Below are 13953 nucleotides of genomic sequence, written 5' to 3'. Positions count from 1 at the left end.
GCGCCGCTGGACTCTTCCACCGCGCTGGCTGCGGAGCGGGAGGGGAGCCGGGGGGGGAGGGAGGGGGGCGCGGGCGAAGCGCCGCGGCGGCCCTCGGCCGAGGCCCGGCGGCGCGGCACGGCACAGCCCCGCGCGGCTGATCCGCTGGGGCAGCGACGCGGCGGCACCGGTGGCGGGCAGCGGCCGCAGGCTCTTTCCCTCCCGCCCCCCGTCCCTACGTGCTCCCCCACCTCCCCCCCCCCCCGCAGCGCGGCGCCGTGGTACGGTCGGCGGGAAGGAGCCGGAGCGGCAGGGCGACGCGCGGCACTGTGCCGGCGGCTCCCGCGGGGCGAGGGCGGGCCGGGCCGGGCTGGGCTGGGCGGGGGCCGCTGCTCCGCGCCTCGTCCCTGTCCCTCTCCCTCCTCCTCCTCCTCCTCCTCCTCCTCCTCCTCCTCCTCGCCACCCTCCGGCACGTTCCTGCTCGGTGAGTGCTTCTGCCGTTTCCTTCTTAGCTGCGCACCCCCCCCGCGCAGCCCCCGGGCCGGCGGTGCCCCCGCAGCGGGCTGCCGCCGGCCGGCTCCGCGAGGCTGCCTCTTGCGAGACGGAGCGCGCTTTCCTGGGGGTTCCGCTAGCCGCGGGTGCCTGGCGGCAAATGAGTTACTGCCTTCTCTATTAAATTTTTTTTTTCCCCCTTCAGTCTTTTCCTTTCCCCGCTGTTCCCTGTTTTTCCTGTGGTCCCCCCCCGCCCCGATCCACGTTTTCCCCTCCTCGGTGGGAAGGGGGAAGGAAGGGCGGAGATGCCGGCACCTGCGGGATAGGAAACTTCCGCGTTTGAAAGCGGCTGCCGGGTGAAATCGCGTCTCCGCCGCTGCCCTGGCGCCGGGGTTGGTCTCCTGGGCCGGAGCCCCGGTGGGGCCCCGCGTCCCGGGCGCGGTGCTCGGGACGCTCGTGAGTCCGGTCGCGGAGTGGGATCTCGCTGGAGAGGGACGTCCGCGGAGCGAGCGGAGCGATCGCGAGTTACTTTGGGTCTCTTGTAGAACAGAAATGCTCGGCCCCTCCCGGAGGGCGTCTTCTGGGGCGGGCTGGGAGCTACCGGAGACGGTACAGTAGGGTGAAGAACGAGAGCGATGGACCTCGGCGGCGGCTGGAGCCGCGCCTGGCGAGCGGGGCTTCTGCCCTTGTAGCCAGAGGGCTTCCGAACAGGCTTCTCGGCGCGTTGGTGTCGAGCCCCGCGATCTCTTGCGAGGGGTTTTGTGGCGTGTTAGCACGTTATCGGCCGCGCATATGTTCGGGTCGGTGATTTCAGTAAGTGTTTGAGGTGATGTGTGACACTCCGGTTCTTACTCCAGGCTGCTGTCAGAACGGCTTGGGCTGTCCGTGTGCCCGGCAGCAAGTTTGGGCTGTGCCTTCATAAGGGTGCTCCTGCGGCTGATTCCCGTTAGGACTAGGGAGCCCAGAAAGCTAAGAAGTAAACTGCCTGTGTGGAGAGCAGCGTGGATGTGTACCTTTATTCTCCTGACTGTGCTTCTGAGTGTAATGCTCTGATTTGGGTTTTGACGTGGGGCAGGTCTGGGCTGGAAGACGAAGCCAGGGAACAACACCACGCTTTCGTGGGGCTGCGGGCTCCTGGGGCTTTCCCGCATTCCAGCAGCCGCTCTGGTCTCTGGTAGCTCTTCTGCTCTGGCTTTAGTGGAGGCTGAAGTCACAATTGACTTCAGCTGACTTTCGAGGCCAGAAAAAAAGACCCTCTCATTTCACCTTAAGGAAGTCATTGTTGTCTTTCCTCTGCAAATAGGAAGGTGATGGGTAGCTGGTGCCAGAGTTTGCAGGGCTGGTGAGGAGTGGTGGTGGGCAGCCCATGTCCACCGCTGCCAGCAATCTCCCCCTGTGCTGGCAGGGGCACTGCAAGCATTCCAGCTGGAATTTGCTGTGGACCTCAGTGTCCAGGCTGAGCCTCTTTTCTTTGGCTTTGAGCAATGCTGGCTGTCATCTCCAATGAGCAGTCACAGGGTGGAAGGTGTAGGCTGAGTTGCAGGACCTCTGGATTATCCCTGCTGTAAGGAGGAAGCCTGCTCTCTGCTACAGGTGCTTCCACTCTTGTTTCCCTTTCCCCGTGGAGAAGGGGGAGGTGGTACTTTCGCTTGCATTTTGTCCTGTCCTTTATTCTGCAGTTTGTTCTGATTTGGACTCCGTGCATTGTTTTCTTCTAAGGTAAAGGATAGGGAAGGAGTTTGTTTTCTAAGTAAAGCCAGCAGCAGAGCTCCTGGATGAGGAGCCTGTGCTGACTTGGTGTAAAGGGAAGGACTGCTTTTTTTCTGATCTTCATGGATGAGCAGGGAGGTAAGGAGCCTGTGTCACAAGCAAAACCTCAGGTTAAGCCACGACAGTGTGGCTCTGTAGCACACTTTACGGACTGCCTACTCTCGGTGACACCTTGTCACAAGGTTTATTGCTCACATTCCTGGAAGTCTTTTTATGACTCTTGTTTTTAGTGAGCAGCATTTGGCTTGGCTGCATGTGATACCTTTCTTCAGGAGGTGTGTGTGTGTTAAAGCAGACACTCGTTTAGTTCACCATGCTGTGCCTGCGGAAGATTGCTGGTATTTTATGTCTGTCAAGCTAATGTTGGAGATGGATTACAGGGGAATGGCAAAGCAGAAGAAGGTGGGTCTCTTAAGAACCACTTTCTTTAGAAAAGGCGGATAATAGGCAGCGAGTTTTGGAAGGATGTTTTATTTAGGGATTGTAAAGAGAGGATTAAAGCTCTTGACAGAGAACAGTTTATGTGGAATAAGTGATGGGACTTGATCATTCAGAAAAATAAGACTCTAACATGTTCCCATCACCAAGAGAGCTTTCAGCTCTCCTCGTCCCAAATTATTCAATAGAAGCAACAGAACTTTTGATTTGAGTTCTTTATTGATGGCTGCATAATGAGATTTCAGACCTAGAAGTAAACTTGCATCTACTCAAAGAAAAATAGCCTGTGGATGTAAAAATCTTTGATATGCTAAAGGTACTGTAGAGTTATCCAAGATGTTAATTATAGGTATTAAAATAGCTGTGTCTGTCTTGAAGAGAATTGCAGCTTTTCCTTCCTTGCCCCCATCCATTAAGTTACTGTCTTGCCTGGCACAGGGTTGTGTTCCTGTATTTGAAGAAGCACAAAGGCATTGCTTGCAGAATTACTGAAATGAAGAGGGTTTGTGGAGGGGAGAAGAAACAAGAATCAAATTTTGGGCCCGAGGTTTCATTCCAAAACAAGTTGCTCTTTCTTTTCACAGCTTCAGCTTTGCAATGGAAAGGTTGAAAACTCCAAGCAAGAACAACATGCTAGGAAAAAAAAAAATCTGAAATAAGCTAAACAGGGTAGAATTCAGAATAAACTGTCATCAGAAGTGTTTATAAACCTACTGGAGAAAAGGGAGGGAGGAACCATTTGTATCAATAACAAGTTCTTTTTTTTATAACTGTAAAGCTTTAATTATATAGTTTTAAAAAATAATCCTAAATGTGTCCTTTTTATACCTGTGTATACCAGATTTAGCTGAGGCTAAATCTGCAGAGTTCATGCTGATTTGAGTAATCTGAATAAAGCTGAATAGTGAAGAGGCTCTTAGGAGAATCTGAAACCCAGGAGGCATTTTTCAGACCTGAGTTATGTCACTTTTTTTTAGAGGTGCCTCAGGCAATTGCATTTTAAGAAGACAAAGCTTTTGTTTTCAAGCTGGCCTAGAAAAATGCCAAGGATGAATCCAAAGTAAAGGCTTTCAGAAGTTGTCATTTGTGATTAAGTTGATTTTGCTGTTGTACACAAGAATGCTGCTGCCTTCCTCGGTGTGGTGTGAACTGTGTCTATTTTTATTTTTGCCACCAGTCCTAGTGTACCTGTTTAATTCAAGCGAGTAATATTACATGGTGGTTCTCACCTGAAAGTGTGTATTTAATTAGAAGATCAGATGTCTGCTAGCTCCATCTCCGATATAAAATTAATTGTATGTGCTTTACAAAAGGCAGAATTGAGGTGACACCAGGGCAGAGATAGATTCAGAACCGGTGTTCTGCAGAATTAACATCTGCTTGTAAGTGTCTAGTTTTGCATTTAAGATGCTGGAGCTATCAAAGCCAAGGCTTGTAACCATGAGCAAAGACTGTTTTCTTTTGCATGTTTTAGGAAATCCTCAGCTTGCAGTGAGACAAGCGTGCATGCAAATAGTGAATCTAAAGCTTTTATTGTGGCTTCTCATCTTTCTTGCAGCTTAAAACAATCAGAAATAGTATCCTGTTGTTGCCAGGCTGTGGGCAAACGAGAGGAGCTACTTCTGTGGAGCCTGAGATGGGGGATAATGTGCATGATATAACAGATGATGCTGAAGCATGGATGTGGAAACGTATATCGTCTGCAATCCATAGTTGTGTGAGCTCCCAGAGAGGTCCTTCTTCTTTAAGAAAGGTGAAATACTGGGGGTATTGTAATGACTTCCTTTTCTTAAATAAAATGAGAACAGTTTTTGTCTTAAAATCTAACCATCTTAAAGCAGCATTGACCTTATTAACAGCGCCTGAAGCTGTTGCCAGGGCAGGAGGTATCCCTGGAGTTAACCTCACCCTGAGAGACAACTGCTTTCTGTAGCTGTGCCTAGCTTTGTTCTGGATATCCAGGGAAAGGCTATAAGGGTGGTGTGAGTCATCTTTCTGGCTCTTGTATAACACTGTTTAACACAAACAATCCTGTTTGTTCTGCTTACTGAGGTCCCTTTTACCTTCCAACATGAAGAGACCTGGGAGTGGAGGTACTGAGGCATACTCTCCTGGGGGGACCTGATGTGCTGCTGTGGCTGTTTCACAGGCAGGTGGACCCTGCATCTGTCACTCTGCCATCTCATAATATTTTTTTTATTTTTGTTTTTTATTTTTTAAAGAAAGCCTTGAGAATATGCTGAAACCAAAGACTGACATAGAGCAAGACGTGCTGGGGAGAAGCTCCTGAGGCAAGACTTGGCCTTGCCTTTGCAGGGAAGGTCCCCTGATTGATTTAAAGACTTCTGAGGTTTTGCTTCTACCCTGATGCTGGAGCTGAACGGCAGGATGCCAAACTTGGTTTCAATCGCATTTCTGTACCTGCAGCAGAGTATTTCCTTTACTGAACATCCATTTGTAGACTTTGTCAGTGAAGTTGCACAACTGTCCTTTTTGTGTTCCAAACAGTCTCGTTTTAAAATAGAAAATATAATGCCAATTCTTTTTTTTTTTTCCTAAGAAAACAAGAATGAGGTAAATAGCATGGGCACCTCTGGGCTACATCTGTGTGAATTCAGTGATTCCCAGGTGAATTCTGCAGCATCATCTGAATGTGGTGTGTGATGGTACCAAACAATAGGTGCTGAAAAGTGCCATAGCTTTATCTGATACTTGTGCAAGCAGCTTGTATTTTGACAAATACAGGCATAGTGGGAATGAATGTGAACTCATCTTCTGATTGCTTCTACAAGCAGAATAAGAATGGACAGGCTAAATGTATGAGCAAGAGCAATAACTGAGACAGTGCAGCTCCATCTCCTGCTGTGTCAGGATTAAGTGGCTCCTGCTGCATCCCACCTTCCTTGGAGGGAGAACATCCTTCCACACAGGGGGTCTGCCTGCGAGTGAGGGTACTTAAACATGGAAGTAAGGGTGACAGTTTCTGCCAGAGAAGACATTGTGGAAGTGATGGCAATGGACACTTGTTCTGGAAGCTGGGAATAGATCAACACTATTATTCATTTTAACATATGAAATCCCGAGTTCAGGACTAGGCTGGCAAAGGAGACAAGGTGGACGGAGGAGGTGGTTGCAGATCTTCCCCACCTGGGCTCTTCAAGTTTTATTAGTCTAAATCTCATGCTTTCCTTCTGCCTTTAGCAAACTGTTTTTGGAAAACTGTCTTAGGAGCATTCGTGAGAAAACCGCTTCCTTTAGAAGGACATGGGGAGCACTGGTTCTGTCAACTCTCCTGCACAGGGAGAAGATACCTTGGTTTGGAGATGGGAGGTCTGTTTGAACTTAACTTGTGGATGAAGGCCACTGACTTGGAGAAATAAGGAGGATCTGGTGGTCCCATGAAGAGGTTTGGACCTTGACCACATGGGGCTGCGTGGTAACAACTGCTTCTGTGGATATCGTGTGACAGTCAACTGACAGGTGGTGCTGTCAGTGTTCATGTTACCTTTTACCTGGCCTTCACTATCTTCTCAGTTGCATCCCAGACTTGCCAGGACTTCAAGGTGACTCTTCTGGTCTGAAATACAGCCCCTGTGTAGAGGGTTGCAGGTGGTTGGTGCTCCAACATAATTGTTTGGGCTTTTTTGTTTTTTTTTCTAAATAGATTTGAGAAACTCTGTGATTGCTCTGGGACATAACATTGAGAGGTGATGGTGCTGCATGGTCTGACTGAGCATGTGTGTGCTGGAAGGACAGTGTTGTGGTGGTTTGGTCTTTCAACAGCTCCTGGTTTCTGTCCCTGGAGCTGTATCTGCTTGTAAAACAGGTATTTGCTTGTGATGGTTGCTTCTGCAGCAATGTGCAATGCTTAGAGCTCTTACCAACTCCTGAAACTGCAGAAATTCTCTTGAGCTCCTCTAGTAACTTAGGCTTAATTTTTTTATTTTTATATTTTAACTTTTGCTCCAAATCTTAGTGTGCAACTTTTATTCATGCTCACACATTTCAACAGGCCAGTAAAACTTTGCTTTGCATGCATACTGCCCACATCTGTGATGGATTTGAGGTCCCATACATTCTCCCCCAGCCTGGTATCCAAGCGCAGGGACAGATGTCGCCGCATCACTGCAGGCAGCACATCTGGGCAGACACAGGCATGGGTCATTGTAGATCATGCCACAAGGATGGGGACCTAGACTATGGAACTGGCTTTGAAATGTCTGTGTTTATAAAACTACTGAAAAATCCTTGGTACAGCTAATCTCATGCAGCCAGTGTCCTTTCTTTACCTTCTGCAGCATCTTGGCATCCACAGGGCACAGGTGTTGGTGAAGAGAAACATCCAAAGGTAAATTCCACTGGAAGGATGCTCTGTGAAGCTGATGCTGTTGAACAGCTTCACGAGCGCATGGGGAATGACTGCTGCCACTGATACACATCAAAGGTGGGCTTTGTGGTTTTTTCCTCTTAATTAGGAGTGGAGTGCTTTCCTGCAGATGTGTTCCCTAGCCATTTGACTGCAGTATATACAGCATTTTTGGGGAGGGCACGTTAATAAGCTGGAGTTTGCCAATACCTCCTGTGAGCAGAACCACACCTCGTGGCAGGAGAGAGGCAGGAAGGGCTTAGATGATTTTAATTAAAGTTGTTGTGAGGAAGAAATTAAATTTGGTCTCTTGCCCTGCTCGTATTATGAGGGGAGAGAGCTCAGCCTCTCTGAACTGAGCTATTAGCTGCCTTCTGTTTGCCTAGGAAAAAACCAAAACAATTTCTTTGTCAGCTTTTACCCTGGCTCCTGGGCCCTGATTGCTTGTTTATTTTCAGCAGCTCCCCAAATCACTTTGAAGATGGGCTTAAACATTGATCATCTCTTACAGTCCTTCATCTTTGTTCTGCCAGCAGACATTACAAAATGTATCTTAAATTACCTCTTTTCCCAAAATGAACGGGCTGTATATATGGTCCAGGAGAGAAAAGCTCTTTCAGCCTGAGTATAAATCAGCCAATGTCTCTGCTCCCATGTTTGCTCCCAGTTCTCCTGGATTTGCCTTCCAGCCCAGTCTAGAAAGGAGCAGGGATTCCAGGAAAGAAAAAAGCTGAAGTGCTACTTAATTTCAAGGCAAAAGCTACCAGTGCTAGGTTTGGTGAGTAGGATCCTGTTTAAAAAGGACTTTCTCTCCCCTTACTGCAACAGTGGGATCTTCCCTTTTCTTGCTGCTCACTGAAGAAGGGATGGGATGGCTCCACTGGTGATGCTGTGCAGCTGGTGGGATGCAGCAGTGAAGCAATGCCCAGCACTGGTAGCTACTGGCAGGGTAGTTTGGAGAAGAAACTTTGGATCTCTTCCTTCCTTTCCTGTTTGAGTACTGAGACCTGCCAGGGCTGGGAAAAAATACCCCAAAACAGCAAAACATTTATTCTGTATAAAACAGGCAGGAGACAGTGGAGGTGGCTAATTCAGTGGAGAAAAGCCCAGAAGCTACTGTTGAATAGGAAGCAAGTTTTAATAAATCATTATGTAGCATGTTTCTGATGGCTGCTTTATGTATGCAGATACTTTTTGTTTGTTTGTTAGCACTTAAATGGTAACAGCTCATACCCACCTCTTTCCTGAGTTAATCTGGAAGGGACTGCATTACTGATTTGTTATTTAGATGCATGATCACCCTTGTTCCTGTAGCATGTTCCAAAATACTGGTGAGGGGAGCTTCTGGAGGGCTCAGTGTGCAGAGGGCTTTGCCCAGCTGAAGGGTGCTAAGCAAACGGGTGCTGCAGCAGCCTGAGCAGTGGGGGAAGAGGCTGTGTGTGTACTTGTGATACAGGCTGTCCTCTGCATTCATTGCTTTTGTTATCATTTCCTTCTGCAGTTCAATTTGCAGATGTGGTATCACCATGCAATTTTGTGTGCTTCTAGCTGATGATGTGTGCCTGTTGAAATACTGATTTGTAAGAGGGGGGGAAAACCACAGTGCTTGTGACCTCAGAATTAATAGATTTTAGCCATATATGTAGCATAAACATCTATATTTTATAGTTTGTTGTGAGGTATTGGGGCATGGCATTCTGGCTCAGCAAGTCATAGACTTTTACCCATTAAGTCATGTAAGTGATTTATAGCTTGCCCCAAGTCTTCACAGCTGGGTTGCCGATCTATAGCATGTCTGTGGAGTAAATACTGTGTTTACACAAAGCCTTTCCTCTAGAAGTCCCAAAAAAGAGGATGAACTCCATGCTTCAACAGGCTGCTCAGGCTGAAAAGTTGCAATGTCTTGGGGCAAAATGCAGTTGGAGAAAGCAGACCAGTGATATCTTATTAAATATAGACACTTCTTTATTTCTTTCCTTGATTGTAACAGAAGGGGAGCATTACCAAGCATCTCTGCAACCCTCAATGATGCAACCAGTGATGTGAGTGAGACAGCTTTCTGCAATGACAGAGAGTAGCCTTTAGATCCACAGGGTTACTGTTTGAGAAAAGAAAATGCTGTTGGAAGTTCATGCCCTCTGCCCATGATAGACTGCTGTCCTGGCCTGTAAGAAACAGGCTGAAGCTGACAAGGTGCTTGTGCCTGATTGCAGAGAGTGAGGACTTCTGCTTCTAGTGGCTGGTTTTTAAGTTTCTAGCTAAGAGCAGGCAGTAAGTTTGGATTTTTTTTCTTACCGTGAAGTATGTCAACTTTTTACTTCACCTTCAGAGCCTCACAGTCATGAGCAAGGGGAATCTCTAGCAAGTAAACTGAAGACTAGCTGATAAAATAATGTGAACTGATTAGTTTGCTTTATTCTTGGTTATTCTTTGAGTTTTGTTTGTTTGAAGCTTTCTAGTAAGAATAAAGGAGAGCAGGAAGTTTTGATAAGGCTTCCCACCCTGTAGAGTCACCACCATCCTGGCTGTTGTGCCCTCCCTGGAAAAAAAAATCCATTTTTTTAACAACTATGAAAAAACTGGAGGACTTGCTAGCCAATCTTTGACATCTTTCCTTACAGTATGACAGTATCTGAAGGTCTGTGCGTATAGCTACTGAGAAGTAGTTGTGGCTCTGGAGTTTATGCTCTAAATATATAAAAGGTAGGAGGGCATGTGACTTGGCCTGACCTTGGGTGGTAGCAGAGCTGGGAATAAAGCCAGGTCTGCTTGCTCCCAGTTTGCACTCTTCGATGTTAGTTACACTGCTCTGTTTTCTCTTCTCCCCCATAACCTGCCTGCAAAAACCTGACTTGCTGCCAAAGTAGTCGTCACTGTCTTGCGTGCCTGAACCCAGCCTTCCAAGCCTGCTGCCCCTCTCTGTGATTCCCATTCCTACGGGCTTTACCCTGTCACAGCTGATTTTTCTCTCAGAGAGGACCTGACTCTGGGAAATGCATGGCATGTGATATTTAGCTTAGTGCAGGAGCATAGCAGCCATTTTTGCAAGGCTTAGTGTTGGCTTGCAAGGAGGTAACCCTCTGCTAGGCACCTTCCTTGCTAGGAACTTGGCAGACCTTGCTGGAGTGCTTTAATTTTGTTTCATATTGCTGCATCTACTTATTTTCCTGCTTTTTTTGTCTCAAGATTAAACTCGTATTCTCTTCTGACAACAGACACCTAATGCTTTTGATAGGTCATCTGGATGCTGCAGAAGCATGCAGATTATTTAAAATAAAAAAAGAATGTTTGCACTAGTGCTGGAGGTGATGTAGTTCTTGCCTGATTCAGCAGATCCAGTGCTCTGTTCCTGTACTTGTGCCATTAGACATCGTGCAAAACTGCAAAGGTCCCCGTGGGACAGATGTCAGTCCTTCAGACTCCTGCCCAAAGTTACCAGTGCTTTCAGGCTTGGTAACAAAAGCTGTGTCTTAATCTTGAAAATGATCTGTTGAAAAGTGTATTTAAAAAAAAAAAAAAGGATGGATGTGGTGGTACTGAGTTCCAGTCTGAAGCCTGGTGCAGCACTGCTGTGTACAGCCAGCTTTTGTTCCTGCACATTTCCAGGCAAGGCAGGTGGTGTTTAATTTTTTTGCATTAAAAAAAAAAATAATCTATGGAGAGCTACGTAAGGCTCCTCACATCTGTGCACTCTATCTAGGTCAGATGTGTGTTCACTTCTTTATGAAGACTGAACTTGACAGTGTTTCCTTTTTGCAACCAGAGAGGGGCAATCACAGAATTCACATGTGGCTCCATAAGGAATGTCCTTAAGGGAAGACCCCAAAGGGGATGCATGTGCAGGTGAAGTATGTTAGCTTTACCATGTGCTTCAGTGTTGTGACAATGAGCTTTATTGATGAAAGATTTATCTAAGCTGCGTATCCGGAGTTGATGGAGTGTCATATCAGATTAGTCTTACAGTTCAAAATACTAAATGCTTCTATGCCATGCTTCCAGCAGATGCCTCTTGCTTTGCTCTAAAAAGCCTGTTTCCTAATCTCTGAAGCCTGTGTTTCTATTGCTGTATTTCTTAAAATGTAAATCGCTTTCCCTCCTCCTTCCTCTGCCCCCCCCCCCCCCCCCCAGCCAATCCTGTTCTGGTATTCCTTGACCTGTTCTGACTCTGGCTGTGGTGGAGGATAAAATGAGTTGGAAACGGATAACCTGTCTTGCCCAGAAGCATGTTGGGAACCTGATGTAGCACCCTTTAAATTGGTTGAGAATCTCCCTTTGCTTGGTGGACATGGCCTCAGATCGAGATGTGTTTGGTCTTGTGGAAGGTGCTCTACTAGGGTGAAACCAGTGGGGATCAAAGATACGGTTCCTACTAACGTACCCACTTGAGCATGATCCTCTGATCTCCTTAGTTTGACTGCAGTCCATGGAGTAGGGGACCTGAACCAATCTGGCTGGTTTCTACATGTTGGGGAGGTTGTCTTCAGTGTTGAAGTTATGTGATGATGTAAAAACTTTTTCTCACAGAAGGAAGCTCCTAGCTTTGCGGAGAAAAACCTTGAAAATGTGACCCCGTGGGACCCTAAGCATCCATTAAAACCAGATAAATAGAGATTTAGGGTTTATTTTAAAGCTGGAGAGGGAACTGGCTCTGTTACCTGAATTTTTTCCCAGCTGAGGTGACCTTGTAAGGGACCATGTTTGAAACAGTGGCAGAGGAGGATCAGAGCAGGTGAAGATGGATATATGAGTGTCCTTATGCAAACCAGTGCAGTGTGGAAGATATTTCTAGTATTAAAGCTGATCTGCCTGCTTTACAAGACTATGAAGAAACGTTTGAAATGAAAGAGGGGCTGCACCTGTCACCTCCTCCTTCAGCAAATGTCTAGCATCTGCAAGCAAATGACCATCATCTACAGCTCTTTCCTCAGCAAATGAATGATCATCTATGAGCACCACGAGCCTCCTGAGAGACTCAAAACTGGATGTGAAGTTCTGTACTCTGAAGCAGCTGGATGAGTGGCCAGTACTTCAGGACCTCTCAGCAATGAGCGTATCTTAGTGACTTGAACAGTAAATTGTAGTAGGTGGTCTACCCAAAGCTGACTTGGTTGTGATTGATCTATGGATTTAGGAGCATTGGTCTTGGAAACTGTGTATAGGTTGTAGCAGGCTGCCAGTGTGGGGAAGCGGACTCTGGACTTCATGGAGTTGCTCAAAATTGCTTGGAAAAGAGAAGTACTGGAGCACTTGAAGGGAAATTGGAGTAAAACTTATGTCTGTCCTATTCTGCAAGAATTCTAGCTGGAATTCTGATTCTCGGTGTGTTAATACATGAAGTGAGTGTGAGGACATCTCAGTACAGGTGTTTCTGCTGGAGAAACTACCTTGCTAATTGCTCTGTTGCTGTGCTCAGCAGCAAACCAAGGGATGAGATGTTTCCTATGACTGTTCTTTCCCTTCTTCCTAAATGAGATGAACGGTGCATTGTTACAGAAACTCCCGGGTGCAACCAATCTCTTAAGTCCCTGCTGACCAACTGAAACTAAGAGGAAACTAATGAATTCTCTATTGTCACAACATATTTTTTTTGACCTTTAAAAGGGAAATGTGCTGGTGAGTCAGGAGACCCACTTTAAAATCTGTTAGGCTTGTTTTAGGCAGAAGGTGAGCTGAGATGCAGGGGTGACGGTGGCGGTTTAAAATAAAGGCAGAGATCAGAGCAGTGTACAAATCTGCCATGCTGTTGTCTCTGGTTTATGCATGAGCACAGAAGTGGAGTCCCCAGAGCTGTTTGGGGTGTCTCAGCTGTTCTGGTTATGAAGCAAACAGAGAAGTTGAAGTGTTTTGCAGTTTTCTCTTGACCTGATTTTAAAACCAGGGTGTGAACTCCTTATTTCTGGAGAATAAAAAAGGGAGGGAGGAAGAATGCTGTTCCCTGCCCTGCGTTTACTTAGGAAGTAAAATGACTCTTTTGGTCAAAACAAGGAATCTTGAACATTTTCATGGCAGTTAAGTCCTTTTCAGAAAGATTTGGATGAAGTTTGTGCTTCAAGGACAGTGAACCTGGCTGAGCCTTCCAGCAGCTTGACAAAGCCTTTGTTACTTTTATGTTAATAGAGAGTTAGATGGGAGAGGATGGGATAAGGCTGAGTTCAGGTACTGCTAAATAGCCTCAAAGTTTGGAGGAGAAGAGGATTTTGGTAGGCTTGTGCATTCATTAGGACCTCTAGCCATGGATAAGTGACCATTGCTTTACCTGGTTTGTGAAGAATGACTCGCTTTTCAAATGTTGGGGCTGGTTTTCTCCTAACAAAAGCCTTTGGCTTGAAGGTCTCAGTTGCCAGATGTACTAAAGTTCAGGTGTTGGAAAACACAGCCTTTGTTGTACAGACACTTTCAAGACATCTGTGTCTTACTCTGGTCGTGGTTGCCTCTTTGGCATTGCTCTGGGTCCAGATGAGCAAGTGAAGCCCGGCTCCATGCTGTTCCCAGTCTGGTGGTGGTGGTGCACGCAAGCTGTAGTTGCCCTTGGGATGGTGGGCACCATCTTGCCCAGAGGAACCCAGTAACCAGAGAGCCTCTGCCAGCCCAGAGACTGGGCATGGTTGGTCAAGGCAGCCAGTCCTGTGGTGCCAGGAAAGCAGTGTTTGCGACACACTTGGAGGGAGGTAGTTCTGCATCAGGCATACTTAAAATTACTGGATGGGTTGGCTGTTTCTCAAGCAGCACATTCGTTCTCTCCTTCCTTATAACTAGAAGGAAATCAATCCTGTACTTGAGCTGTTGGAATAATTTCCCTGACAGCCAAGTATGACATCTCAAGTAGAGCAACAAGAACCATAGAGTTCCTAGGACTGTCAGAAGTCTGCCGTGATCCCACCAGCCATGCTACGTGCCTCCAGCCCTTC

General features: G+C 46.9%; 1 protein-coding gene across 1 annotated transcript in view; it reads left to right on the top strand.

The window, feature by feature from the left end:
- The first annotated feature begins 409 nt into the window (after positions 1–409).
- Positions 410–13953, top strand: part of RALY (RALY heterogeneous nuclear ribonucleoprotein) — a 139275-nt gene continuing 125731 nt past the window's right edge. The window contains exon 1 of the mRNA XM_049817597.1: positions 410–463. The gene's annotated coding sequence lies outside the window, so the exon portion shown is untranslated. The remainder of the gene's footprint in view (positions 464–13953) is intronic.

This window comes from Accipiter gentilis, chromosome 14, assembly GCF_929443795.1.
Source record: "Accipiter gentilis chromosome 14, bAccGen1.1, whole genome shotgun sequence".
NCBI classification, from domain to species: Eukaryota; Metazoa; Chordata; class Aves; order Accipitriformes; family Accipitridae; genus Astur; species Astur gentilis.
The sequence above is the reverse complement of the archived record's forward strand: the minus strand, read 5'-3'. Positions and strand labels throughout refer to the sequence as shown.